Here is a 26047-nt window from a genome sequence, read left to right on the forward strand (position 1 = left end):
CGAGTTGTGGAGTCTCTAGTTGTGGAGTTTCTAGTTGTGAAATTTTGAGTTGGGGAGTTTCTAGTTGTGGAGTTTCTGGAGTCGGAATCTCTAGCTGTGGATTTTCTAGTTGCGTAACTTAAGGTCGTGAAGTTTCAAGTTGTGGAGTTTCTAGTTGTGGAGTTTCTAGTTGTGGAGTTTCTAGTTGTGTGGTTTCTAGCTGCGGAGTTTCTAGTTGCGGAGTTTCTATTTGTGGAGTATCTAGCTGCGGAGTTTCTAGTTGCAGTCTCTGATTGTGGAGTTTTTAGTTGCGGAGTCTCTAGTTGTGGAGTTTCTAGTTGTGGAGTTTCTAGTTGTGGAGTTTCCAGTTGTGGAGTTATATTTGTGGACTTTCTAGACATGAAATTTCTTGTAGCCGAGTCTCTATTTGTGGAGCTTGTAGTTGCGGAGTCTCTAGTTGTTGAGTTTCTAGTTGCAGAGTCTCTAGTTGTGGAGTTTCAAGTTGTGGAGTCTCTAGATGTGGAGATTCTAGTTGTCGAGTTTCCAGTTGTGGAGTATCTAGTATTGGAGTTTCGAGTTGTGGAGTTTGTAGTTGTGGAGTTTCTAGTTGTGGAGTCCCTAGTTGTGGAGTTTCTAGTTGCGGAGTCTCTATTTGTGGAGTTTCACGTTGCGGAGTCTCAAGCTGTGGAGTTTCTAGTTGTTGAGTTTTTAGTTGTGGAGTTTCCAGTTGTTGAGTTTCTAGTTTGAAGTCTCTAGTTGTAGATTCTCTAGTTGTGGAGTTTCTATTTGTGGAATCTCTAGCTGTGGATTTTCTAGTTGCAGCGTCTCTAGTTTTGGAGTTTCTAGTTGCGAATTCTCTAGTTGAGGAGTGTCTAGTTGTAGAGTTTTTAGTTGTGGAGTTTCTAGTTGTGTAGTTTCAAGTTGTGGAGTTTCTCGTTGCGGCGTCTCAAGTTGTGGAGTTTCTAGTTGCGGAGTGTCTAGTTGTGGTGTTTCTAGCTGTGGAATTTCTTGTTGCGGAGTTTTTAAATGCGGAGTTCCATAGTTGCTGAGTCTCTAGTTGTGGAGTTTCTAGTTGTGGAGTGTCTAGTTGTGGAGTTTCCAGTTGTGGAGTTTCTAGTAGAGTTTCGAATTTGAAAGTTTCTAGTTGTTGAAGTTCTAGTTTGAAGTCTCTAGTTGTAGAATCTCTAGTTGTGGAGTCTCTAGTTTAGGAGTTTCTAGTTGAAGAGTTTTTAGTTGTGGAGTGTCTAGTTGTGGAGTTTCCAGATGTGGAGTTTCGTGTTTTGGAGTTTCTAGTTGTGGAATTTTGAGTCGTGGAGTTTCTAGTTGTGGAGTTTCTAGTTGCGGAATCTCTAGCTGTGGATTTTCTAGTTGCGTAACTTAAGGTCATGAGGTTTCAAGTTGTGGAGTTTCTAGTTTTCTAGTTGTGGAGTTTCTAGTTGTGGAGTCTCTAGTTGTGTAGTTTCTAGCTGCGGTGTTTTTAGTTCGGAGTTTCTATTTGTGGAGTATTTAGCTGCGGAGTTTCTAGATGCAGAGTCTTTGATTGTGGAGTTTCTAGTTGCAGAGTTTCTAGTTGTGGAGTTTCTAGTTGTGGAGTTTCCAGTTGTGGAGTTATAGTTGTGGACTTTCTAGACATGAAATTTCTTGTAGCCGAGTCTCTATTTGTGGAGCTTGTAGTTGTGGATTTTCTAGTTGTTGAGTTTCTAGTTGTGGAGTCACTAGTTGCAGAGTTCTAGTTGCGGAGTTTCTAGTTGTGGAGTTTCCAGTTGTGGAATTTCTAGTTGTGGAGTTGCGGAGTCTGGTTGTGGAGTATCTAGTTGTGGAGTTTCCAGTTATGAAGTATTTAGTTGTGGAGTTTCCAGTTGTGGAGTATCTAGTTGTGGAGTTTTAAGTTGTGGAGTTTCTAGTTGCGGAGATTCTAGTTGCAGAGTTTTTAATAGCGGAGTTTCTAGTCTTGAAGTTTCAAGTTGCGGAGTCTCAAGTGATGGAGTGTCCAGTTGTGGAGTTTTTAGTTGTGGAGTTTCAAGTTGTTAGGTTTCTAGTTGTGAAGTCTCTAGTTTTGCAGTTTCTAGTTGTGGAGCTTCTAGATAATGAATTTCTAGTTGCCGAGTCTGTATTTGTGGAGTTTGAAGTTGTGGAGTTTCTAGTTGTGGAGTTTCTAGTTGTGGAGTCTCTAGTTGCGGAGTTTCTAGTTGCAGAGTTTCTAGTTGTGGAGTTTCTGGTTGTGGAGTTTCTAGTTGAGGAGTTTCAAGTTGTGGAGTTTCTAGTTGTGGAGTCTCTAGTTGCGGAATTTCTAGTTGTGAAGATTCTAGTTGCGGAGTTTCCTGTTTTGGAGTTTCTAGTTGTGGAGTTTCTAGTTGTAGAGTCTCCTGTTGCGGAGTTTCTAGTTGCGGAGTTTCTAGTTGGGGAGTTTCTAGTTGTGGAGTTTATATTTGTGCAGTCTCAAGTTGTGGAGTTTAAACTTGTAGAGTTTCAAGTTGTGGAGTCTAATGTTGAGGAGTTTCTAGTTGTAGATTTTCTAGTTCTGAAGTATCTAGTTGTGGATTTTCCAGTTGTGGAGTTTCTAGTTGTTGAGTTGCGGAGTCTCTAGTTGTTGAGTTTCTAGTTGCAGAGTCTCTAGTTGTGGAGTTTCAAGTTGTGGAGTCTCTAGATGTGGAGTTTCTAGTTGTCGAGTTTCCAGTTGTGGAGTATCTAGTATTGGAGTTTCGAGTTGTGGAGTTTGTAGTTGTGGAGTTTCTAGTTGTGGAGTCCCTAGTTGTGGAGTTTCTAGTTGCGGAGTCTCTAGTTGTGGAGTTTCACGTTGCGGAGTCTCAAGCTGTGGAGTTTCTAGTTGTTGAGTTTTTAGTTGTGGAGTTTCCAGTTGTTGAGTTTCTAGTTTGAAGTCTCTAGTTGTAGATTCTCTAGTTGTGGAGTTTCTAGTTGCGGAATCTCTAGCTGTGGATTTTCTAGTTGCGTAATTTAAGGTTGTGAGGTTTCAAGTTGTGGAGTTTCTAGTTGTGGAATTTTTAGTTGTGGAGTTTCTAGTTGTGGAGTCTCTAGTTGTGTAGTTTCTGGTTGTGGAGTTTCTAGTTGAGGAGTTTCAAGTTGTAGAGTTTCTAGTTGTGGAGTCTCTAGTTGCGGAGTTTCTAGTTGTGAAGTTTCTAGTTGTGGAGTTTCTAGTTGTGGAGTTTCTAGTTTTGGAGTTTCTAGTAGTAGAGTCTCCTGTTGCGGAGTTTCTAGTTGCGGAGTTTCTAGTTGAGGAGTTTCCAGTTGTGGAGTTTCTAGTTGCAGAGTCTCTAGTTGTGGAGTTTCAAGTTGTGGATTCTCTAGATGTGGAGTTTCTAGTTGTGGAATTTCTAGTTGTGGAGTTTCTAGTTGTGGAGTTTCCAGTTGTGGAGTTATAGTTGTGGACTTTCTAGACATAAAATTTCTTGTAGCCGAGCCTCTAATTGTGGAGCTTGTAGTTGTGGAGTTTCTAGTTGTTGAGTTTCTAGTTGTGGAGTCACTAGTTGCAGAGTTTCTGGTTGTGGAGTTTCTAGTTGTGGAGTTTCTAGTTGTGGAGTTTCTGGTTGTGGAGTTTCTAGTGGTGGAGTTTCAAGTTGTGGAGTTTCTAGTTGTGGAGTCTCAAGTTGTGGAGTCTAATGTTGTGGAGTTTGAAGTTGTGGAGTTTCTAGTTGTGGAGTTTCTAGTTGCAGAGTATCTAGTTGTGGAGTTTCCAGTTGTGGAATTATTAGATGTGGAGTTGCGGAGTCTCTGGTTGTGGAGTTTCTAGTTGTGGAGTTTCTAGTTGTGGAGTTTCTAGTTGTGGAGTTTCTAGTTGTGGAGTTTCCAGTTGTGGAGTATCTAGTAGTGGAGTTTCCAGTTGTGAAGTATCTAGTTGTGGAGTTTCCAGTTGTGGAGTATCTAGTTGTGGAGTTTTAGGTTGTGGAGTTTCTAGTTGCGGAGTTTCTATTTGCGGAGTTTTCAATAGTGGAGTTTCTAGTTGTGAAGTTTCAAGTTGCGGAGTCTCAAGTGATGGAGTTTCCAGTTGTGGAGTTCTTAGTTGTGGAGTTTCTAGTTGTTGAGTTTCTAGTTGTGAAGTCTCTAGTTTTGCAGTTTCTAGTTGTGGAGTTTCTAGATAATGAATTTCTAGTTGCCGAGTCTGTATTTGTGGAGTTTGAAGTTGTGGAGTTTCGAGTTGTGGAGTCTCTAGTTGTGGAGTTTCTAGTTTTTCGAGTTTCCAGTTGTGGAGTATCTAGTAGTAGAGTTTCGAGTTTTGGAGTTTCTAGTTGTGGAGTCCCTAGTTGTGGAGTTTCTAGTTGCGGAGTTTCTAGTGTTGGAGTTTCAAGTTGCGAAGTCTCAAGCTGGGGAGTTTCTAGTTGTTGAATTTTTAGTTGGGGAGTTTCTAGTTGTTGGGTTTCAAGTTTGAAGTCTCTAGTTGTAGATTCTCTAGTTGTGGAGTCTCTAGTTTAGGAGTTTCTAGTTGAAGAGTTTTTTGTTGTGGAGTGTCTAGTTGTAGGGTTTCCAGTTGTGGAGTCTCTAGTTGTGGAGTTTCTAGTTGCCGAGTTTCCAGTTGTGAAGTATCTAGTAGTGGAGTTTCCAGTTGTGGAGTCCCTAGTTGTGGAGTTTCTAGTTGCGGAGTCTCAAGCTGTGGAATTTCAAGTTGTGGAGTTTCTAGTTGTGGAGTCTCAAGTTCTGGAGTTTAAAGTTGTGGAGTTTCAAGTTGTGGAGTCTCTAGTTGTGGAGTTTCTAGTTGCAGAGTATCTCGTTGTGGAGTTTCCAGTTGTGGAGTTTCTAGTTGTGAAGTTGCGGAGTCTCTGGTTGTGGAGTTTTTAGTTGTGGAGTGTCTAGTTGTGGAGTTTCGAGTTGTGGAGTCTCTAGTTGTGGAGTTTCTAGTTGTGAAATTTTGAGTTGGGGAGTTTCTAGTTGTGGAGTTTCTGGAGTCGGAATCTCTAGCTGTGGATTTTCTAGTTGCGTAACTTAAGGTCGTGAGGTTTCAAGTTGTGGAGTTTCTAGTTGTGGAGTTTCTAGTTGTGGAGTTTCTAGTTGTGGAGTCTCTAGTTGTGTGGTTTCTAGCTGCGGAGTTTCTAGTTGCGGAGTTTCTATTTGTGGAGTATCTAGCTGCGGAGTTTCTAGTTGCAGTCTCTGATTGTGGAGTTTTTAGTTGCGGAGTCTCTAGTTGTGGAGTTTCTAGTTGTGGAGTTTCTAGTTGTGGAGTTTCCAGTTGTGGAGTTATATTTGTGGACTTTCTAGACATGAAATTTCTTGTAGCCGAGTCTCTATTTGTGGGGCTTGTAGTTGCGGAGTCTCTAGTTGTTGAGTTTCTAGTTGCAGAGTCTCTAGTTGTGGAGTTTCAAGTTGTGGAGTCTCTAGATGTGGAGTTTCTAGTTGTCGAGTTTCCAGTTGTGGAGTATCTAGTATTGGAGTTTCGAGTTGTGGAGTTTGTAGTTGTGGAGTTTCTAGTTGTGGAGTCCCTAGTTGTGGAGTTTCTAGTTGCGGAGTCTCTATTTGTGGAGTTTCACGTTGCGGAGTCTCAAGCTGTGGAGTTTCTAGTTGTTGAGTTTTTAGTTGTGGAGTTTCCAGTTGTTGAGTTTCTAGTTTGAAGTCTCTAGTTGTAGATTCTCTAGTTGTGGAGTTTCTATTTGTGGAATCTCTAGCTGTAGATTTTCTAGTTGCAGCGTCTCTAGTTTTGGAGTTTCTAGTTGCGAATTCTCTAGTTGAGGAGTGTCTAGTTGTAGAGTTTTTAGTTGTGGAGTTTCTAGTTGTGTAGTTTCAAGTTGTGGAGTTTCTCGTTGCGGCGTCTCAAGTTGTGGAGTTTCTAGTTGCGGAGTGTCTAGTTGTGGTGTTTCTAGCTGTGGAATTTCTTGTTGCGGAGTTTTTAAATGCGGAGTTCCATAGTTGCTGAGTCTCTAGTTGTGGAGTTTCTAGTTGTGGAGTGTCTAGTTGTGGAGTTTCCAGTTGTGGAGTTTCTAGTAGAGTTTCGAATTTGAAAGTTTCTAGTTGTTGAAGTTCTAGTTTGAAGTCTCTAGTTGTAGAATCTCTAGTTGTGGAGTCTCTAGTTTAGGAGTTTCTAGTTGAAGAGTTTTTAGTTGTGGAGTGTCTAGTTGTGGAGTTTCCAGTTGTGAAGTTTCGAGTTGTGGAGTTTCTAGTTGCAGAGTCTCTAGTTGTGGAGTTTCAAGTTGTGGAGTCTCTAGTTGTGGAGCTTGTAGTTGCCGAGTTTCCAGTTGTGAAGTATCTTGTTGTGGAGTTTCTAGTTGTGGAGTTTCTAGTTGTGGAGTTTCTGGTTGTGGAGTTTCTAGTTGTGGAGTTTCAAGTTGTGGAGTTTCTAGTTGTGGAATTTTGAGTCGTGGAGTTTCGAGTTGTGGAGTTTCTAGTTGCGGAATCTCTAGCTGTGGATTTTCTAGTTGCGTAACTTAAGGTCATGAGGTTTCAAGTTGTGGAGTTTCTAGTTTTCTAGTTGTGGAGTTTCTAGTTGTGGAGTCTCTAGTTGTGTAGTTTCTAGCTGCGGTGTTTTTAGTTCGGAGTTTCTATTTGTGGAGTATTTAGCTGCGGAGTTTCTAGATGCAGAGTCTTTGATTGTGGAGTTTCTAGTTGCAGAGTTTCTAGTTGTGGAGTTTCTAGTTGTGGAGTTTCTAGTTGTGGAGTTTCCAGTTGTGGAGTTATAGTTGTGGCCTTTCTAGACACGAAATTTCTTGTAGCTGAGTCTCTATTTGTGGAGTTTGTAGTTGTGGAGTTTCTAGTAGCAGAGTTTCTAGTTGTGGAGTTTCTAGTTGTGGAGTTTTAACTTGTGGAGTCTCTAGTTGCGGAGTATCTAGTTGTGGAGTTTCCAGTTGTGGAGTTTCTAGTTGTGGAATGGCGGAGTCTCTAGTTGTGGAGTTTCTAGTTGTGGAGTTTTTAGTTGTGGAATTGCGGAGTCTCTAGTTGTGGAGTTTCTAGTTGTGGAGTTTCAAGTTGTGGAGTTTCAAGTTATGGAGTCTCTAGTTGTGGAGTTTATTGTTTCAGAGTATCTAGTTGTGCAGTTTCCAGTTGTGGAGTTTCTAGTTGTGGAGTTGTGGAGTCTCTGGTTGTGGAGTTTCTAGTTGTGGAGTTTCTAGTTGTGGAGTTTCGAGTTGTGGAGTCTCTAGTTGTGGAGTTTCTAGTTGTGGAGTTTTCAGTTGTTGAGTATCTAGTTGTGGAGTTTCGAGTTGTGAAGTATCTAGTTGTGGAGTTTCCAGTTGTGGAGTATCTAGTTGTGGAGTTTCTAGTTGCGGAGTTTCTAGTTGCGGCGTTTTTAATAGCGGAGTTTCTAGTTGTGAAGTTTCAAGTTGCGGAGTCTCAAGTTGTGGAGTTTCCAGTTGTGGAGTTTTTAGTTGTGGAGTTTCTAGTTGTTGAGTTTCTAGTTGTGAAGTCTCTAGTTTTGCAGTTTCTAGTTGTGGAATTTCTAGATATGGAATTTCTAGTTGCCGAGTCTGTATTTGTGGAGTTTGAAGTTGTGGAGTCCCTTGTTGTGGAGTTTCTAGTTGCGGAGTATCTAGTTGTGGAGTTTCACGTTGCGGAGTCTCAAGCTGTGGGGTTTCTAGTTGTTGAGTTTTTAGTTGTGGGGTTTCCAGTTGTTGAATTTCTAGTTTGAAGTCTCTAGTTGTAGATTCTCTAGTTGTGGAGTTTCTAGTTGCGGAATCTCTAGCTGTGGATTTTCTAATTGCGTAATTTAAGGTTGTGAGGTTTCAAGTTGTGGAGTTTCTAGTTGTGGAATTTTTAGTTGTGGAGTTTCTAGTTGTGGAGTCTCTAGTTGTGTAGTTTCTAGCTGCGGAGTTTCTAGTTGCAGAGTTTCTATTTGTGGAGTTTCTAGCTTTGGAGTTTCTAGTTGTGGAGTTTCTAGTTGTGGAGTTTCTGGATGTGGAGTGTCTAGTTGCGGAGTCTCTAGTTGGGAAGTTTCAAGTTGTGGAGTTTCTAGTTGCGGAGTCTCAAGTTGTGTAGTTTCTAGTTGTGGAACTTCAAGTAGTGGAGTTTCTAGTAGCGCAGTCTCAAGTTGTGGAGTTTCTAGTTGTGGAGTTTCAAGTTGTGGAGTTTTGAGTTGTGGAGTTTCGAGTTGTGGAGTTTCTAGTTTTGGAGTTTCTAGTTGTGGAGTTTCTAGTTGTGGAGTCTCTAGTTGTAGAGTTTCTAGTTGCAGCGTCTCTAGTTTTGGAGTTTCTAGTTGCGAATTCTCTAGTTGAGGAGTGTCTAGTTGTAGAGTTTTTAGTTGTGGAGTTTCTAGTTGTGGAGTTTCAAGTTGTGGAGTTTCTCGTTGCGGCGTCTCAAGTTGTGGAGTTTCTAGTTGCGGAGTGTCTAGTTGTGGTGTTTCTAGCTGTGGAATTTCTTGTTGTGGAGTTTCTAAATGCGGAGTTCCATAGTTGCTGAGTCTCTAGTTGTGGAGTTTCTAGTTGTGGAGTGTCTAGTTGTGGAGTTTCCAGTTGTGGAGTTTCTAGTAGATTTTCGAATTTTAAAGTTTCTAGTTGTTGAAGTTCTAGTTTGAAGTCTCTAGTTGTAGAATCTCTAGTTGTGGAGTCTCTAGTTTAGAAGTTTCTAGTTGAAGAGTTTTTAGTTGTGGAGTGTCTAGTTGTGGAGTTTCCAGATGTGGAGTTTCGTGTTTTGGAGTTTCTAGTTGTGGAGTTTCTAGTTGTGGAGTCTCTAGTTGTGTAGTTTCTAGCTGCGGTGTTTTTAGTTCGGAGTTTCTATTTGTGGAGTATTTAGCTGCGGAGTTTCTAGATGCAGAGTCTTTGATTGTGGAGTTTCTAGTTGCAGAGTTTCTAGTTGTGGAGTTTCCAGTTGTGGAGTTATAGTTGTGGACTTTCTAGACATGAAATTTCTTGTAGCCGAGTCTCTATTTGTGGAGCTTGTAGTTGTGGAGTTTCTAGTTGTTGAGTTTCTAGTTGTGGAGTCACTGGTTGCAGAGTTTCTAGTTGCGGAGTTTCTAGTTGTGGAGTTTCCAGTTGTGGAATTTCTAGTTGTGGAGTTGCGGAGTCTAGTTGTGGAGTATCTAGTTGTTGAGTTTCCAGTTAGGAAGTATTTAGTTGTGGAGTTTCCAGTTGTGGAGTATCTAGTTGTGGAGTTTCTAGTTGCGGAGATTCTAGTTGCAGAGTTTTTAATAGCGGAGTTTCTAGTCTTGAAGTTTCAAGTTGCGGAGTCTCAAGTGATGGAGTGTCCAGTTGTGGAGTTTTTAGTTGTGGAGTTTCAAGTTGTTAGGTTTCTAGTTGTGAAGTCTCTAGTTTTGCAGTTTCTAGTTGTGGAGCTTCTAGATAATGAATTTCTAGTTGCCGAGTCTGTATTTGTGGAGTTTGAAGTTGTGGAGTTTCTAGTTTTGGAGTTTCTAGTTGTGGAGTCTCTAGTTGCGGAGTTTCTAGTTGCAGAGTTTCTAGTTGTGGAGTTTCTGGTTGTGGAGTTTCTAGTTGAGGAGTTTCAAGTTGTGGAGTTTCTAGTTGTGGAGTCTCTAGTTGCGGAATTTCTAGTTGTGAAGATTCTAGTTGCAGAGTTTTCTGTTTTGGAGTTTCTAGTTGTGGAGTTTCTAGTTGTAGAGTCTCCTGTTGCGGAGTTTCTAGTTGCGGAGTTTCTAGTTGGGGAGTTTCTAGTTGTGGAGTTTCTAGTTGTGGAGTTTATATTTGTGCAGTCTCAAGTTGTGGAGTTTAAACTTGTGGAGTTTCAAGTTGTGGAGTCTAATGTTGCGGAGTTTCTAGTTGTAGATTTTCTAGTTGTGGATTTTCCAGTTGTGGAGTTTCTAGTTGTTGAGTTGCGGAGTCTCTAGTTGTTGAGTTTCTAGTTGCAGAGTCTCTAGTTGTGGAGTTTCAAGTTGTGGAGTCTCTAGATGTGGAGTTTCTAGTTGTCGAGTTTCCAGTTGTGGAGTATCTAGTATTGGAGTTTCGAGTTGTGGAGTTTGTAGTTGTGGAGTTTCTAGTTGTGGAGTCCCTAGTTGTGGAGTTTCTAGTTGCGGTTTCTCTAGTTGTGGAGTTTCACGTTGCGGAGTCTCAAGCTGTGGAGTTTCTAGTTGTTGAGTTTTTAGTTGTGGAGTTTCCAGTTGTTGAGTTTCTAGTTTGAAGTCTCTAGTTGTAGATTCTCTAGTTGTGGAGTTTCTAGTTGCGGAATCTCTAGCTGTGGATTTTCTAGTTGCGTAATTTAAGGTTGTGAGGTTTCAAGTTGTGGAGTTTCTAGTTGTGGAATTTTTAGTTGTGGAGTTTCTAGTTGTGGAGTCTCTAGTTGTGTAGTTTCTAGCTGCGGAGTTTCTAGTTGCGGAGTTTCTATTTGTGGAGTTTCTAGCTGCGGAGTTTCAAGTAGCGGAGTCTCTGGTTGTGGAGTTTGTAGTTGCGGAATCTCTAGTTGTGGAGTTTCTAGTTGTGGAGTTTCTAGTTGTGGAGTTTCCAGTTGTGGAGTTTTTAGTGGTGGACTTTCTTGACATGAAATTTCTTGTAGCTGAGTCTCTTTTTGTGGAGTTTGTAGTTGTGGAGTTTCTAGTTGTGGCGTTTCTAGTTGTGGAGTCTCTAGTTGCAGAGTTTCTAATTGTGGAGTTTCTAGTTGTGGAGTTTCTAGTTGTGGAGTTTCTAGTTGTGGAGTTTCTAGTTGTGGAGTTTCCAGTTGTGGAGTATCTAGTTGTGGAGTTTCCATTTGTGAAGTATCTAGTTGTGGAGTTTCCATTTTTGGGGATCATGTTGTGGAGTTTGAAGTTGTGGAGTTTCTAGTTGCGGAGTTTTTAATAGCGGAGTTTATTGTTGTGGAGTTTCAAGTTGCGGAGTCTCAAGTTGTGGAGTTTCCAGTAGTGGAGTTTTTAGTTGGGGAGTTTCTAGTTGTTGAGTTTCTAGTTGTTGAGTTTCTAGTTTTGCAGTTTCTAGCTGTGGAGTTTCTAGATAATGAATTTCAAGTTGCCGAGTCTGTATTTGTGGAGTTTGAAGTTGTGGAGTTTCTAGTTGTGAAGTTTCTAGTTGTGGAGTCTCTAGTTGCGGAGTTTCTAGTTGCGGAGTTTCTAGTTGCGGAGTTTCTATTTGTGGAGTATCTAGCTGCGGATTTTCTAGTTGCAGAGTCTCTGATTGTGGAGTTTCTAGTGGCGGAGTCTCTAGTTGTGGAGTTTCTAGTTGTGGAGTTTCTAGTTGTGGAGTTTCCAGTTGTGGAGTTTCTAGTTGTCAAGTTGCGGAGTCTGTGGTTGTGGAGTTTCTAGTTGTGGAGTTTCTAGTTGTGGAGTTTCTAGTTGTGCAGTCTCTAGTTGTGTGGTTTCTAGCTGCGGAGTTTCTAGTTGCGGCTTTTCTATTTGTAGAGTATCTATCTGCGGAGTTTCTAGTTGCAGAGTCTCTGAATGTGGAGTTTCTAGTTGCGGAGTCTCTAGTTGTGGAGTTTCTAGTTGTGGAGTTTCTAGTTTCGAGTTTCCAGTTGTGGAGTCTCTAGTTGTGGAGTTTCTAGTTGTCGAGTTTCCAGTTGTGGAGTATCTAGTATTGGAGTTTCGAGTTGTGGAGTTTGTAGTTTTGGAGTTTCTAGTTGTGGAGTCCCTTGTTGTGGAGTTTCTAGTTGCGGAGTATCTAGTTGTGGAGTTTCACGTTGCGGAGTCTCAAGCTGTGGGGTTTCTAGTTGTTGAGTTTTTAGTTGTGGAGTTTCCAGTTGTTGAATTTCTAGTTTGAAGTCTCTAGTTGTAGATTCTCTAGTTGTGGAGTTTCTAGTTGCGGAATCTCTAGCTGTGGATTTTCTAATTGCGTAATTTAAGGTTGTGAGGTTTCAAGTTGTGGAGTTTCTAGTTGTGGAATTTTTAGTTGTGGAGTTTCTAGTTGTGGAGTCTCTAGTTGTGTAGTTTCTAGCTGCGGAGTTTCTAGTTGCGGAGTTTCTATTTGTGGAGTTTCTAGCTGCGGAGTTTCTAGTTGCGGAGTCTCTGGTTGTGGAGTTTCTAGTTGCGGAATCTCTCGTTGTGGAGTTTCTAGTTGTGGAGTTTCTAGTTGTGGAGTTTCCAGTTGTGAAGTTTTTAGTGGTGGCCTTTCTAGACACGAAATTTCTTGTAGCTGAGTCTCTATTTGTGGAGTTTGTAGTTGTGGAGTTTCTAGTAGCAGAAATTCTAGTTGTGGAGTTTCTAGTTGTGGAGTTTTAACTTGTGGAGTCTCTAGTTGCGGAGTATCTAGTTGTGGAGTTTCCAGTTGTGGAGCTTCTAGTTGTGGAATGGCGGAGTCTCTAGTTGTGGAGTTTCTAGTTGTGGAGTTTTTAGTTGTGGAATTGCGGAGTCTCTAGTTGTGGAGTTTCTAGTTGTGGAGTTTCAAGTTATGGAGTCTCTAGTTGTGGAGTTTATTGTTTCAGAGTATCTAGTTGTGCAGTTTCCAGTTGTGGAGTTTCTAGTTGTTGAGTTTCTAGTTGTGAAGTCTCTAGTTTTGCAGTTTCTAGTTGTGGAATTTCTAGTTGCCGAGTCTGTATTTGTGGAGTTTGAAGTTGTGGAGTCCCTTGTTGTGGAGTTTCTAGTTGCGGAGTATCTAGTTGTGGAGTTTCACGTTGCGGAGTCTCAAGCTGTGGGGTTTCTAGTTGTTGAGTTTTTAGTTGTGGAGTTTCCAGTTGTTGAATTTCTAGTTTGAAGTCTCTAGTTGTAGATTCTCTAGTTGTGGAGTTTCTAGTTGCGGAATCTCTAGCTGTGGATCTTCTAATTGCGTAATTTAAGGTTGTGAGGTTTCAAGTTGTGGAGTTTCTAGTTGTGGAATTTTTAGTTGTGGAGTTTCTAGTTGTGGAGTCTCTAGTTGTGTAGTTTCTAGCTGCGGAGTTTCTAGTTGCAGAGTTTCTATTTGTGGAGTTTCTAGCTGTGGAGTTTCTAGTTGTGGAGTTTCTAGTTGTGGAGTTTCTGGATGTGGAGTTTCTAGTTGCGGAGTTTCTAGTTGGGAAGTTTCAAGTTGTGGAGTTTCTAGTTGCGGAGTCTCAAGTTGTGTAGTTTCTAGTTGTGGAACTTCAAGTAGTGGAGTTTCTAGTAGCGCAGTCTCAAGTTGTGGAGTTTCTAGTTGTGGAGTTTCATGTTGTGGAGTTTTGAGTTGTGGAGTTTCGAGTTGTGGAGTTTCTAGTTTTGGAGTTTCTAGTTGTGGAGTTTCTAGTTGTGGAGTCTCTAGTTGTAGAGTTTCTAGTTGCAGCGTCTCTAGTTTTGGAGTTTCTAGTTGCGAATTCTCTAGTTGAGGAGTGTCTAGTTGTAGAGTTTTTAGTTGTGGAGTTTCTAGTTGTGGAGTTTCAAGTTGTGGAGTTTCTCGTTGCGGCGTCTCAAGTTGTGGAGTTTCTAGTTGCGGAGTGTCTAGTTGTGGTGTTTCTAGCTGTGGAATTTCTTGTTGTGGAGTTTCTAAATGCGGAGTTCCATAGTTGCTGAGTCTCTAGTTGTGGAGTTTCTAGTTGTGGAGTGTCTAGTTGTGGAGTTTCCAGTTGTGGAGTTTCTAGTAGAGTTTCGAATTTTAAAGTTTCTAGTTGTTGAAGTTCTAGTTTGAAGTCTCTAGTTGTAGAATCTCTAGTTCTGGAGTCTCTAGTTTAGGAGTTTCTAGTTGAAGAGTTTTTAGTTGTGGAGTGTCTAGTTGTGGAGTTTCCAGATGTGGAGTTTCGTGTTTTGGAGTTTCTAGTTGTGGAATTTTGAGTCGTGGAGTTTCTAGTTGTGGAGTTTCTAGTTGCGGAATCTCTAGCTGTGGATTTTCTAGTTGCGTAACTTAAGGTCATGAGGTTTCAAGTTGTGGAGTTTCTAGTTTTCTAGTTGTGGAGTTTCTAGTTGTGGAGTCTCTAGTTGTGTAGTTTCTAGCTGCGGTGTTTTTAGTTCGGAGTTTCTATTTGTGGAGTATTTAGCTGCGGAGTTTCTAGATGCAGAGTCTTTGATTGTGGAGTTTCTAGTTGCAGAGTTTCTAGTTGTGGAGTTTCCAGTTGTGGAGTTATAGTTGTGGACTTTCTAGACATGAAATTTCTTGTAGCCGAGTCTCTATTTGTGGAGCTTGTAGTTGTGGAGTTTCTAGTTGTTGAGTTTCTAGTTGTGGAGTCACTAGTTGCAGAGTTTCTAGTTGCGGAGTTTCTAGTTGTGGAGTTTCTAGTTATGGAGTCTCTAGTTGTGGAGTTTATTGTTTCAGAGTATCTAGTTGTGCAGTTTCCAGTTGTGGAGTTTCTAGTTGTGGAGTTGTGGAGTCTCTGGTTGTGGAGTTTCTAGTTGTGGAGTTTCTAGTTGTGGATTTTCGAGTTGTGGAGTCTCTAGTTGTGGAGTTTCTAGTTGTGGAGTTTTCAGTTGTTGAGTATCTAGTTGTGGAGTTTCGAGTTGTGAAGTATCTAGTTGTGGAGTTTCCAGTTGTGGAGTATCTAGTTGTGGAGTTTCTAGTTGCGGAGTTTGTAGTTGCGGCGTTTTTAATAGCGGAGTTTCTAGTTGTGAAGTTTCAAGTTGCGGAGTCTCAAGTTGTGGGGTTTCCAGTTGTGGAGTATTTAGTTGTGGAGTTTCTAGTTGTTGAGTTTCTAGTTGTGAAGTCTCTAGTTTTGCAGTTTCTAGTTGTGGAATTTCTAGATATGGAATTTCTAGTTGCCGAGTCTGTATTTGTGGAGTTTGAAGTTGTGGAGTCCCTTGTTGTGGAGTTTCTAGTTGCGGAGTATCTAGTTGTGGAGTTTCACGTTGCGGAGTCTCAAGCTGTGGGGTTTCTAGTTGTTGAGTTTTTAGTTGTGGAGTTTCCAGTTGTTGAATTTCTAGTTTGAAGTCTCTAGTTGTAGATTCTCTAGTTGTGGAGTTTCTAGTTGCGGAATCTCTAGCTGTGGATCTTCTAATTGCGTAATTTAAGGTTGTGAGGTTTCAAGTTGTGGAGTTTCTAGTTGTGGAATTTTTAGTTGTGGAGTTTCTAGTTGTGGAGTCTCTAGTTGTGTAGTTTCTAGCTGCGGAGTTTCTAGTTGCAGAGTTTCTATTTGTGGAGTTTCTAGCTGTGGAGTTTCTAGTTGCGGAGTTTCTAGTTGTGGAGTTTCTGGATGTGGAGTTTCTAGTTGCGGAGTTTCTAGTTGGGAAGTTTCAAGTTGTGGAGTTTCTAGTTGCGGAGTCTCAAGTTGTGTAGTTTCTAGTTGTGGAACTTCAAGTAGTGGAGTTTCTAGTAGCGCAGTCTCAAGTTGTGGAGTTTCTAGTTGTGGAGTTTCATGTTGTGGAGTTTTGAGTTGTGGAGTTTCGAGTTGTGGAGTTTCTAGTTTTGGAGTTTCTAGTTGTGGAGTTTCTAGTTGTGGAGTCTCTAGTTGTAGAGTTTCTAGTTGCAGCGTCTCTAGTTTTGGAGTTTCTAGTTGCGAATTCTCTAGTTGAGGAGTGTCTAGTTGTAGAGTTTTTAGTTGTGGAGTTTCTAGTTGTGGAGTTTCAAGTTGTGGAGTTTCTCGTTGCGGCGTCTCAAGTTGTGGAGTTTCTAGTTGCGGAGTGTCTAGTTGTGGTGTTTCTAGCTGTGGAATTTCTTGTTGTGGAGTTTCTAAATGCGGAGTTCCATAGTTGCTGAGTCTCTAGTTGTGGAGTTTCTAGTTGTGGAGTGTCTAGTTGTGGAGTTTCCAGTTGTGGAGTTTCTAGTAGAGTTTCGAATTTTAAAGTTTCTAGTTGTTGAAGTTCTAGTTTGAAGTCTCTAGTTGTAGAATCTCTAGTTGTGGAGTCTCTAGTTTAGGAGTTTCTAGTTGAAGAGTTTTTAGTTGTGGAGTGTCTAGTTGTGGAGTTTCCAGATGTGGAGTTTCGTGTTTTGGAGTTTCTAGTTGTGGAATTTTGAGTCGTGGAGTTTCTAGTTGTGGAGTTTCTAGTTGCGGAATCTCTAGCTGTGGATTTTCTAGTTGCGTAACTTAAGGTCATGAGGTTTCAAGTTGTGGAGTTTCTAGTTTTCTAGTTGTGGAGTTTCTAGTTGTGGAGTCTCTAGTTGTGTAGTTTCTAGCTGCGGTGTTTTTAGTTCGGAGTTTCTATTTGTGGAGTATTTAGCTGCGGAGTTTCTAGATGCAGAGTCTTTGATTGTGGAGTTTCTAGTTGCAGAGTTTCTAGTTGTGGAGTTTCCAGTTGTGGAGTTATAGTTGTGGACTTTCTAGACATGAAATTTCTTGTAGCCGAGTCTCTATTTGTGGAGCTTGTAGTTGTGGAGTTTCTAGTTGTTGAGTTTCTAGTTGTGGAGTCACTAGTTGCAGAGTTTCTAGTTGCGGAGTTTCTAGTTGTGGAGTTTCCAGTTGTGGAATTTCTAGTTGTGGAGTTGCGGAGTCTGGTTGTGGAGTATCTAGTTGTGGAGTTTCCAGTTATGAAGTATTTAGTTGTGGAGTTTCCAGTTGTGGAGTATCTAGTTGTGGAGTTTCTAGTTGCGGAGATTCTAGTTGCAGAGTTTTTAATAGCGGAGTTTCTAGTCTTGAAGTTTCAAGTTGCGGAGTCTCAAGTGATGGAGTGTCCAGTTGTGGAGTTTTTAGTTGTGGAGTTTCAAGTTGTTAGGTTTCTAGTTGTGAAGTCTCTAGTTTTGCAGTTTCTAGTTGTGGAGCTTCTAGATAATGAATTTCTAGTTGCCGAGTCTGTATTTGTGGAGTTTGAAGTTGTGGAGTTTCTAGTTTTGGAGTTTCTAGTTGTGGAGTCTCTAGTTGCGGAGTTTCTAGTTGCAGAGTTTCTAGTTGTGGAGTTTCTGGTTGTGGAGTTTCTAGTTGAGGAGTTTCAAGTTGTGGAGTTTCTAGTTGTGGAGTCTCTAGTTGCGGAATTTCTAGTTGTGAAGATTCTAGTTGCAGAGTTTTCTGTTTTGGAGTTTCTAGTTGTGGAGTTTCTAGTTGTAGAGTCTCCTGTTGCGGAGTTTCTAGTTGCGGAGTTTCTAGTTGGGGAGTTTCTAGTTGTGGAGTTTCTAGTTGTGGAGTTTATATTTGTGCAGTCTCAAGTTGTGGAGTTTAAACTTGTGGAGTTTCAAGTTGTGGAGTCTAATGTTGCGGAGTTTCTAGTTGTAGATTTTCTAGTTGTGGATTTTCCAGTTGTGGAGTTTCTAGTTGTTGAGTTGCGGAGTCTCTAGTTGTTGAGTTTCTAGTTGCAGAGTCTCTAGTTGTGGAGTTTCAAGTTGTGGAGTCTCTAGATGTGGAGTTTCTAGTTGTCGAGTTTCCAGTTGTGGAGTATCTAGTATTGGAGTTTCGAGTTGTGGAGTTTGTAGTTGTGGAGTTTCTAGTTGTGGAGTCCCTAGTTGTGGAGTTTCTAGTTGCGGTTTCTCTAGTTGTGGAGTTTCACGTTGCGGAGTCTCAAGCTGTGGAGTTTCTAGTTGTTGAGTTTTTAGTTGTGGAGTTTCCAGTTGTTGAGTTTCTAGTTTGAAGTCTCTAGTTGTAGATTCTCTAGTTGTGGAGTTTCTAGTTGCGGAATCTCTAGCTGTGGATTTTCTAGTTGCGTAATTTAAGGTTGTGAGGTTTCAAGTTGTGGAGTTTCTAGTTGTGGAATTTTTAGTTGTGGAGTTTCTAGTTGTGGAGTCTCTAGTTGTGTAGTTTCTAGCTGCGGAGTTTCTAGTTGCGGAGTTTCTATTTGTGGAGTTTCTAGCTGCGGAGTTTCAAGTAGCGGAGTCTCTGGTTGTGGAGTTTGTAGTTGCGGAATCTCTAGTTGTGGAGTTTCTAGTTGTGGAGTTTCTAGTTGTGGAGTTTCCAGTTGTGGAGTTTTTAGTGGTGGACTTTCTTGACATGAAATTTCTTGTAGCTGAGTCTCTTTTTGTGGAGTTTGTAGTTGTGGAGTTTCTAGTTGTGGCGTTTCTAGTTGGGGAGTCTCTAGTTGCAGAGTTTCTAATTGTGGAGTTTCTAGTTGTGGAGTTTCTAGTTGTGGAGTTTCTAGTTGTGGAGTTTCTAGTTGTGGAGTTTCCAGTTGTGGAGTATCTAGTTGTGGAGTTTCCATTTGTGAAGTATCTAGTTGTGGAGTTTCCATTTTTGGGGATCATGTTGTGGAGTTTCGAGTTGTGGAGTTTGTAGTTTTGGAGTTTCTAGTTGTGGAGTCCCTTGTTGTGGAGTTTCTAGTTGCGGAGTATCTAGTTGTGGAGTTTCACGTTGCGGAGTCTCAAGCTGTGGGGTTTCTAGTTGTTGAGTTTTTAGTTGTGGAGTTTCCAGTTGTTGAATTTCTAGTTTGAAGTCTCTAGTTGTAGATTCTCTAGTTGTGGAGTTTCTAGTTGCGGAATCTCTAGCTGTGGATTTTCTAATTGCGTAATTTAAGGTTGTGAGGTTTCAAGTTGTGGAGTTTCTAGTTGTGGAATTTTTAGTTGTGGAGTTTCTAGTTGTGGAGTCTCTAGTTGTGTAGTTTCTAGCTGCGGAGTTTCTAGTTGCGGAGTTTCTATTTGTGGAGTTTCTAGCTGCGGAGTTTCTAGTTGCGGAGTCTCTGGTTGTGGAGTTTCTAGTTGCGGAATCTCTCGTTGTGGAGTTTCTAGTTGTGGAGTTTCTAGTTGTGGAGTTTCCAGTTGTGAAGTTTTTTGTGGTGGCCTTTCTAGACACGAAATTTCTTGTAGCTGAGTCTCTATTTGTGGAGTTTGTAGTTGTGGAGTTTCTAGTAGCAGAAATTCTAGTTGTGGAGTTTCTAGTTGTGGAGTTTTAACTTGTGGAGTCTCTAGTTGCGGAGTATCTAGTTGTGGAGTTTCCAGTTGTGGAGTTTCTAGTTGTGGAATGGCGGAGTCTCTAGTTGTGGAGTTTCTAGTTGTGGAGTTTTTAGTTGTGGAATATCGGAGTCTCTAGTTGTGGAGTTTCTAGTTGTGGAGTTTCAAGTTATGGAGTCTCTAGTTGTGGAGTTTATTGTTTCAGAGTATCTAGTTGTGCAGTTTCCAGTTGTGGAGTTTCTAGTTGTTGAGTTTCTAGTTGTGAAGTCTCTAGTTTTGCAGTTTCTAGTTGTGGAATTTCTAGATATGGAATTTCTAGTTGCCGAGTCTGTATTTGTGGAGTTTGAAGTTGTGGAGTCCCTTGTTGTGGAGTTTCTAGTTGCGGAGTATCTAGTTGTGGAGTTTCACGTTGCGGAGTCTCAAGCTGTGGGGTTTCTAGTTGTTGAGTTTTTAGTTGTGGAGTTTCCAGTTGTTGAATTTCTAGTTTGAAGTCTCTAGTTGTAGATTCTCTAGTTGTGGAGTTTCTAGTTGCGGAATCTCTAGCTGTGGATCTTCTAATTGCGTAATTTAAGGTTGTGAGGTTTCAAGTTGTGGAGTTTCTAGTTGTGGAATTTTTAGTTGTGGAGTTTCTAGTTGTGGAGTCTCTAGTTGTGTAGTTTCTAGCTGCGGAGTTTCTAGTTGCAGAGTTTCTATTTGTGGAGTTTCTATCTGTGGAGTTTCTAGTTGTGGAGTTTCTAGTTGTGGAGTTTCTGGATGTGGAGTTTCTAGTTGCGGAGTTTCTAGTTGGGAAGTTTCAAGTTGTGGAGTTTCTAGTTGCGGAGTCTCAAGTTGTGTAGTTTCTAGTTGTGGAACTTCAAGTAGTGGAGTTTCTAGTAGCGCAGTCTCAAGTTGTGGAGTTTCTAGTTGTGGAGTTTCATGTTGTGGAGTTTTGAGTTGTGGAGTTTCGAGTTGTGGAGTTTCTAGTTTTGGAGTTTCTAGTTGTGGAGTTTCTAGTTGTGGAGTCTCTAGTTGTAGAGTTTCTAGTTGCAGCGTCTCTAGTTTTGGAGTTTCTAGTAGCGAATTGTCTAGTTGAGGAGTGTCTAGTTGTAGAGTTTTTAGTTGTGGAGTTTCTAGTTGTGGAGTTTCATGTTGTGGAGTTTTGAGTTGTGGAGTTTCGAGTTGTGGAGTTTCTAGTTTTGGAGTTTCTAGTTGTGGAGTTTCTAGTTGTGGAGTCTCTAGTTGTAGAGTTTCTAAATGCGGAGTTCCATAGTTGCTGAGTCTCTAGTTGTGGAGTTTCTAGTTGTGGAGTGTCTAGTTGTGGAGTTTCCAGTTGTGGAGTTTCTAGTAGAGTTTCGAATTTTAAAGTTTCTAGTTGTTGAAGTTCTAGTTTGAAGTCTCTAGTTGTAGAATCTCTAGTTCTGGAGTCTCTAGTTTAGGAGTTTCTAGTTGAAGAGTTTTTAGTTGTGGAGTGTCTAGTTGTGGAGTTTCCAGATGTGGAGTTTCGTGTTTTGGAGTTTCTAGTTGTGGAATTTTGAGTCGTGGAGTTTCTAGTTGTGGAGTTTCTAGTTGCGGAATCTCTAGCTGTGGATTTTCTAGTTGCGTAACTTAAGGTCATGAGGTTTCAAGTTGCGGAGTTTCTAGTTTTCTAGTTGTGGAGTTTCTAGTTGTGGAGTCTCTAGTTGTGTAGTTTCTAGCTGCGGTGTTTTTAGTTCGGAGTTTCTATTTGTGGAGTATTTAGCTGCGGAGTTTCTAGATGCAGAGTCTTTGATTGTGGAGTTTCTAGTTGCAGAGTTTCTAGTTGTGGAGTTTCCAGTTGTGGAGTTATAGTTGTGGACTTTCTAGACATGAAATTTCTTGTAGCCGAGTCTCTATTTGTGGAGCTTGTAGTTGTGGAGTTTCTAGTTGTTGAGTTTCTAGTTGTGGAGTCACTAGTTGCAGAGTTTCTAGTTGCGGAGTTTCTAGTTGTGGAGTTTCAAGTTATGGAGTCTCTAGTTGTGGAGTTTATTGTTTCAGAGTATCTAGTTGTGCAGTTTCCAGTTGTGGAGTTTCTAGTTGTGGAGTTGTGGAGTCTCTGGTTGTGGAGTTTCTAGTTGTGGAGTTTCTAGTTGTGGATTTTCGAGTTGTGGAGTCTCTAGTTGTGGAGTTTCTAGTTGTGGAGTTTTCAGTTGTTGAGTATCTAGTTGTGGAGTTTCGAGTTGTGAAGTATCTAGTTGTGGAGTTTCCAGTTGTGGAGTATCTAGTTGTGGAGTTTCTAGTTGCGGAGTTTGTAGTTGCGGCGTTTTTAATAGCGGAGTTTCTAGTTGTGAAGTTTCAAGTTGCGGAGTCTCAAGTTGTGGGGTTTCCAGTTGTGGAGTATTTAGTTGTGGAGTTTCTAGTTGTTGAGTTTCTAGTTGTGAAGTCTCTAGTTTTGCAGTTTCTAGTTGTGGAATTTCTAGATATGGAATTTCTAGTTGCCGAGTCTGTATTTGTGGAGTTTGAAGTTGTGGAGTCCCTTGTTGTGGAGTTTCTAGTTGCGGAGTATCTAGTTGTGGAGTTTCACGTTGCGGAGTCTCAAGCTGTGGGGTTTCTAGTTGTTGAGTTTTTAGTTGTGGAGTTTCCAGTTGTTGAATTTCTAGTTTGAAGTCTCTAGTTGTAGATTCTCTAGTTGTGGAGTTTCTAGTTGCGGAATCTCTAGCTGTGGATCTTCTAATTGCGTAATTTAAGGTTGTGAGGTTTCAAGTTGTGGAGTTTCTAGTTGTGGAATTTTTAGTTGTGGAGTTTCTAGTTGTGGAGTCTCTAGTTGTGTAGTTTCTAGCTGCGGAGTTTCTAGTTGCAGAGTTTCTATTTGTGGAGTTTCTAGCTGTGGAGTTTCTAGTTGCGGAGTTTCTAGTTGTGGAGTTTCTGGATGTGGAGTTTCTAGTTGCGGAGTTTCTAGTTGGGAAGTTTCAAGTTGTGGAGTTTCTAGTTGCGGAGTCTCAAGTTGTGTAGTTTCTAGTTGTGGAACTTCAAGTAGTGGAGTTTCTAGTAGCGCAGTCTCAAGTTGTGGAGTTTCTAGTTGTGGAGTTTCATGTTGTGGAGTTTTGAGTTGTGGAGTTTCGAGTTGTGGAGTTTCTAGTTTTGGAGTTTCTAGTTGTGGAGTTTCTAGTTGTGGAGTCTCTAGTTGTAGAGTTTCTAGTTGCAGCGTCTCTAGTTTTGGAGTTTCTAGTTGCGAATTCTCTAGTTGAGGAGTGTCTAGTTGTAGAGTTTTTAGTTGTGGAGTTTCAAGTTGTGGAGTTTCTCGTTGCGGCGTCTCAAGTTGTGGAGTTTCTAGTTGCGGAGTGTCTAGTTGTGGTGTTTCTAGCTGTGGAATTTCTTGTTGTGGAGATTCTAAATGCGGAGTTCCATAGTTGCTGAGTCTCTAGTTGTGGAGTTTCTAGTTGTGGAGTGTCTAGTTGTGGAGTTTCCAGTTGTGGAGTTTCTAGTAGAGTTTCGAATTTTAAAGTTTCTAGTTGTTGAAGTTCTAGTTTGAAGTCTCTAGTTGTAGAATCTCTAGTTGTGGAGTCTCTAGTTTAGGAGTTTCTAGTTGAAGAGTTTTTAGTTGTGGAGTGTCTAGTTGTGGAGTTTCCAGATGTGGAGTTTCGTGTTTTGGAGTTTCTAGTTGTGGAATTTTGAGTCGTGGAGTTTCTAGTTGTGGAGTTTCTAGTTGCGGAATCTCTAGCTGTGGATTTTCTAGTTGCGTAACTTAAGGTCATGAGGTTTCAAGTTGTGGAGTTTCTAGTTTTCTAGTTGTGGAGTTTCTAGTTGTGGAGTCTCTAGTTGTGTAGTTTCTAGCTGCGGTGTTTTTAGTTCGGAGTTTCTATTTGTGGAGTATTTAGCTGCGGAGTTTCTAGATGCAGAGTCTTTGATTGTGGAGTTTCTAGTTGCAGAGTTTCTAGTTGTGGAGTTTCCAGTTGTGGAGTTATAGTTGTGGACTTTCTAGACATGAAATTTCTTGTAGCCGAGTCTCTATTTGTGGAGCTTGTAGTTGTGGAGTTTCTAGTTGTTGAGTTTCTAGTTGTGGAGTCACTAGTTGCAGAGTTTCTAGTTGCGGAGTTTCTAGTTGTGGAGTTTCTAGTTGTGGAATTTCTAGTTGTGGAGTTGCGGAGTCTGGTTGTGGAGTATCTAGTTGTGGAGTTTCCAGTTATGAAGTATTTAGTTGTGGAGTTTCCAGTTGTGGAGTATCTAGTTGTGGAGTTTCTAGTTGCGGAGATTCTAGTTGCAGAGTTTTTAATAGCGGAGTTTCTAGTCTTGAAGTTTCAAGTTGCGGAGTCTCAAGTGATGGAGTGTCCAGTTGTGGAGTTTTTAGTTGTGGAGTTTCAAGTTGTTAGGTTTCTAGTTGTGAAGTCTCTAGTTTTGCAGTTTCTAGTTGTGGAGCTTCTAGATAATGAATTTCTAGTTGCCGAGTCTGTATTTGTGGAGTTTGAAGTTGTGGAGTTCCTTGTTGTGGAGTTTCTAGTTGCGGAGTATCTAGTTGTGGAGTTTCACGTTGCGGAGTCTCAAGCTGTGGGGTTTCTAGTTGTTGAGTTTTTAGTTGTGGAGTTTCCAGTTGTTGAATTTCTAGTTTGAAGTCTCTAGTTGTAGATTCTCTAGTTGTGGAGTTTCTAGTTGCGGAATCTCTAGCTGTGGGTCTTCTAATTGCGTAATTTAAGGTTGTGAGGTTTCAAGTTGTGGAGTTTCTAGTTGTGGAATTTTTAGTTGTGGAGTTTCTAGTTGTGGAGTCTCTAGTTGTGTAGTTTCTAGCTGCGGAGTTTCTAGTTGCAGAGTTTCTATTTGTGGAGTTTCTAGCTGTGGAGTTTCTAGTTGTGGAGTTTCTGGATGTGGAGTTTCTAGTTGCGGAGTTTCTAGTTGGGAAGTTTCAAGTTGTGGAGTTTCTAGTTGCGGAGTCTCAAGTTGTGTAGTTTCTAGTTGTGGAACTTCAAGTAGTGGAGTTTCTAGTAGCGCAGTCTCAAGTTGTGGAGTTTCTAGTTGTGGAGTTTCATGTTGTGGAGTTTTGAGTTGTGGAGTTTCGAGTTGTGGAGTTTCTAGTTTTGGATTTTCTAGTTGTGGAGTTTCTAGTTGTGGAGTCTCTAGTTTGTAGAGTTTCTAGTTGCAGCGTCTCTAGTTTTGGAGTTTCTAGTTGCGAATTCTCTAGTTGAGGAGTGTCTAGTTGTAGAGTTTTTAGTTGTGGAGTTTCTAGTTGTGGAGTTTCAAGTTGTGGAGTTTCTCGTTGCGGCGTCTCAAGTTGTGGAGTTTCTAGTTGCGGAGTGTCTAGTTGTGGTGTTTCTAGCTGTGGAATTTCTTGTTGTGGAGTTTCTAAATGCGGAGTTCCATAGTTGCTGAGTCTCTAGTTGTGGAGTTTCTAGTTGTGGAGTGTCTAGTTGTGGAGTTTCCAGTTGTGGAGTTTCTAGTAGAGTTTCGAATTTTAAAGTTTCCTGTTGTTGAAGTTCTAGTTTGAAGTCTCTAGTTGTAGAATCTCTAGTTTTGGAGTCTCTAGTTTAGGAGTTTCTAGTTGAAGAGTTTTTAGTTGTGGAGTGTCTAGTTGTGGAGTTTCCAGATGTGGAGTTTCGTGTTTTGGAGTTTCTAGTTGTGGAATTTTGAGTCGTGGAGTTTCTAGTTGTGGAGTTTCTAGTTGCGGAATCTCTAGCTGTGGATTTTCTAGTTGCGTAACTTAAGGTCATGAGGTTTCAAGTTGTGGAGTTTCTAGTTTTCTAGTTGTGGAGTTTCTAGTTGTGGAGTCTCTAGTTGTGTAGTTTCTAGCTGCGGTGTTTTTAGTTCGGAGTTTCTATTTGTGGAGTATTTAGCTGCGGAGTTTCTAGATGCAGAGTCTTTGATTGTGGAGTTTCTAGTTGCAGAGTTTCTAGTTGTGGAGTTTCCAGTTGTGGAGTTATAGTTGTGGACTTTCTAGACATGAAATTTCTTGTAGCCGAGTCTCTATTTGTGGAGCTTGTAGTTGTGGAGTTTCTAGTTGTTGAGTTTCTAGTTGTGGAGTCACTAGTTGCAGAGTTTCTAGTTGCGGAGTTTCTAGTTGTGGAGTTTCCAGTTGTGGAATTTCTAGTTGTGGAGTTGCGGAGTCTGGTTGTGGAGTATCTAGTTGTGGAGTTTCCAGTTATGAAGTATTTAGTTGTGGAGTTTCCAGTTGTGGAGTATCTAGTTGTGGAGTTTCTAGTTGCGGAGATTCTAGTTGCAGAGTTTTTAATAGCGGAGTTTCTAGTCTTGAAGTTTCAAGTTGCGGAGTCTCAAGTGATGGAGTGTCCAGTTGTGGAGTTTTTAGTTGTGGAGTTTCAAGTTGTTAGGTTTCTAGTTGTGAAGTCTCTAGTTTTGCAGTTTCTAGTTGTGGAGCTTCTAGATAATGAATTTCTAGTTGCCGAGTCTGTATTTGTGGAGTTTGAAGTTGTGGAGTTTCTAGTTGTGGAGTTTCTAGTTGTGGAGTCTCTAGTTGCGGAGTTTCTAGTTGCAGAGTTTCTAGTTGTGGAGTTTCTGGTTGTGGAGTTTCTAGTTGAGGAGTTTCAAGTTGTGGAGTTTCTAGTTGTGGAGTTTCTAGTTGCGGAGTCTCTAGTTGTGGAGTTTCACGTTGCGGAGTCTCAAGCTGTGGAGTTTCTAGTTGTTGAGTTTTTAGTTGTGGAGTTTCCAGTTGTTGAGTTTCTAGTTTGAAGTCTCTAGTTGTAGATTCTCTAGTTGTGGAGTTTCTAGTTGCGGAATCTCTAGCTGTGGATTTTCTAGTTGCGTAATTTAAGGTTGTGAGGTTTCAAGTTGTGGAGTTTCTAGTTGTGGAATTTTTAGTTGTGGAGTCTCTAGTTGCAGAGTTTCTAATTGTGAAGTTTCTAGTTGTGGAGTTTCTAGTTGTGGAGTTTCTAGTTGTGGAGTTTCTAGTTGTGGAGTTTCCAGTTGTGGAGTATCTAGTTGTGGAGTTTCCATTTTTGGAGTATTATGTTGTGGAGTTTGAAGTTGTGGAGTTTCTAGTTGCGGAGTTTTTAATAGCGGGGTTTATTGTTGTGGAGTTTCAAGTTGCGGAGTCTCAAGTTGTGGAGTTTCCAGTTGTGGAGTTTTTAGTTGTGGAGTTTCTAGTTGTTGAGTTTCTAGTTGTTGAGTTTCTAGTTTTGCAGTTTCTAGCTGTGTAGTTTCTAGATAATGAATTTCTAGTTGCCGAGTCTGTATTTGTGGAGTTTGAAGTTGTGGAGTTTCTAGTTGTGAAGTTTCTAGTTGTGGAGTCTCTAGTTGCGGAGTTTCTAGTTGCAGAGTTTCTAGTTGTTGAGTTTCTGGTTGTGGAGTTTCTAGTTGAGGAGTTTCAAGTTGTAGAGTTTCTAGTTGTGGAGTCTCTAGTTGTGGAGTCTCTAGTTGCGGAGTTTCTAGTTGTGATGTTTCTAGTTGTGGAGTTTCTAGTTGTGGAGTTTCTAGTTTTGGAGTTTCTAGTAGTAGAGTCTCCTGTTGCGGAGTTTCTAGTTGCGGAGTTTCTAGTTTGGGAGTTTCCAGTTGGGGAGTTTCTAGTTGTGGAGTTTCTAGTTGTGGAGTCTCAAGTTGTGGAGTCTCTAGATGTGGAGTTTCTAGTTGTGGAATTTCTAGCTGTGGAGTTTCTAGTTGTGGAGTTTCCAGTTGAGGAGTTATAGTTGTGAACTTTCTAGACATAAAATTTCTTGTAGCCGAGTCTCTAATTGTGGAGCTTGTAGTTGTGGAGTTTCTAGTTGTTGAGTTTC

The sequence above is a fragment of the Rhipicephalus microplus genome, unplaced genomic scaffold (genome assembly GCF_043290135.1).
Source record: "Rhipicephalus microplus isolate Deutch F79 unplaced genomic scaffold, USDA_Rmic scaffold_12, whole genome shotgun sequence".
In the NCBI taxonomy this organism is placed as follows: Eukaryota; Metazoa; Arthropoda; class Arachnida; order Ixodida; family Ixodidae; genus Rhipicephalus; species Rhipicephalus microplus.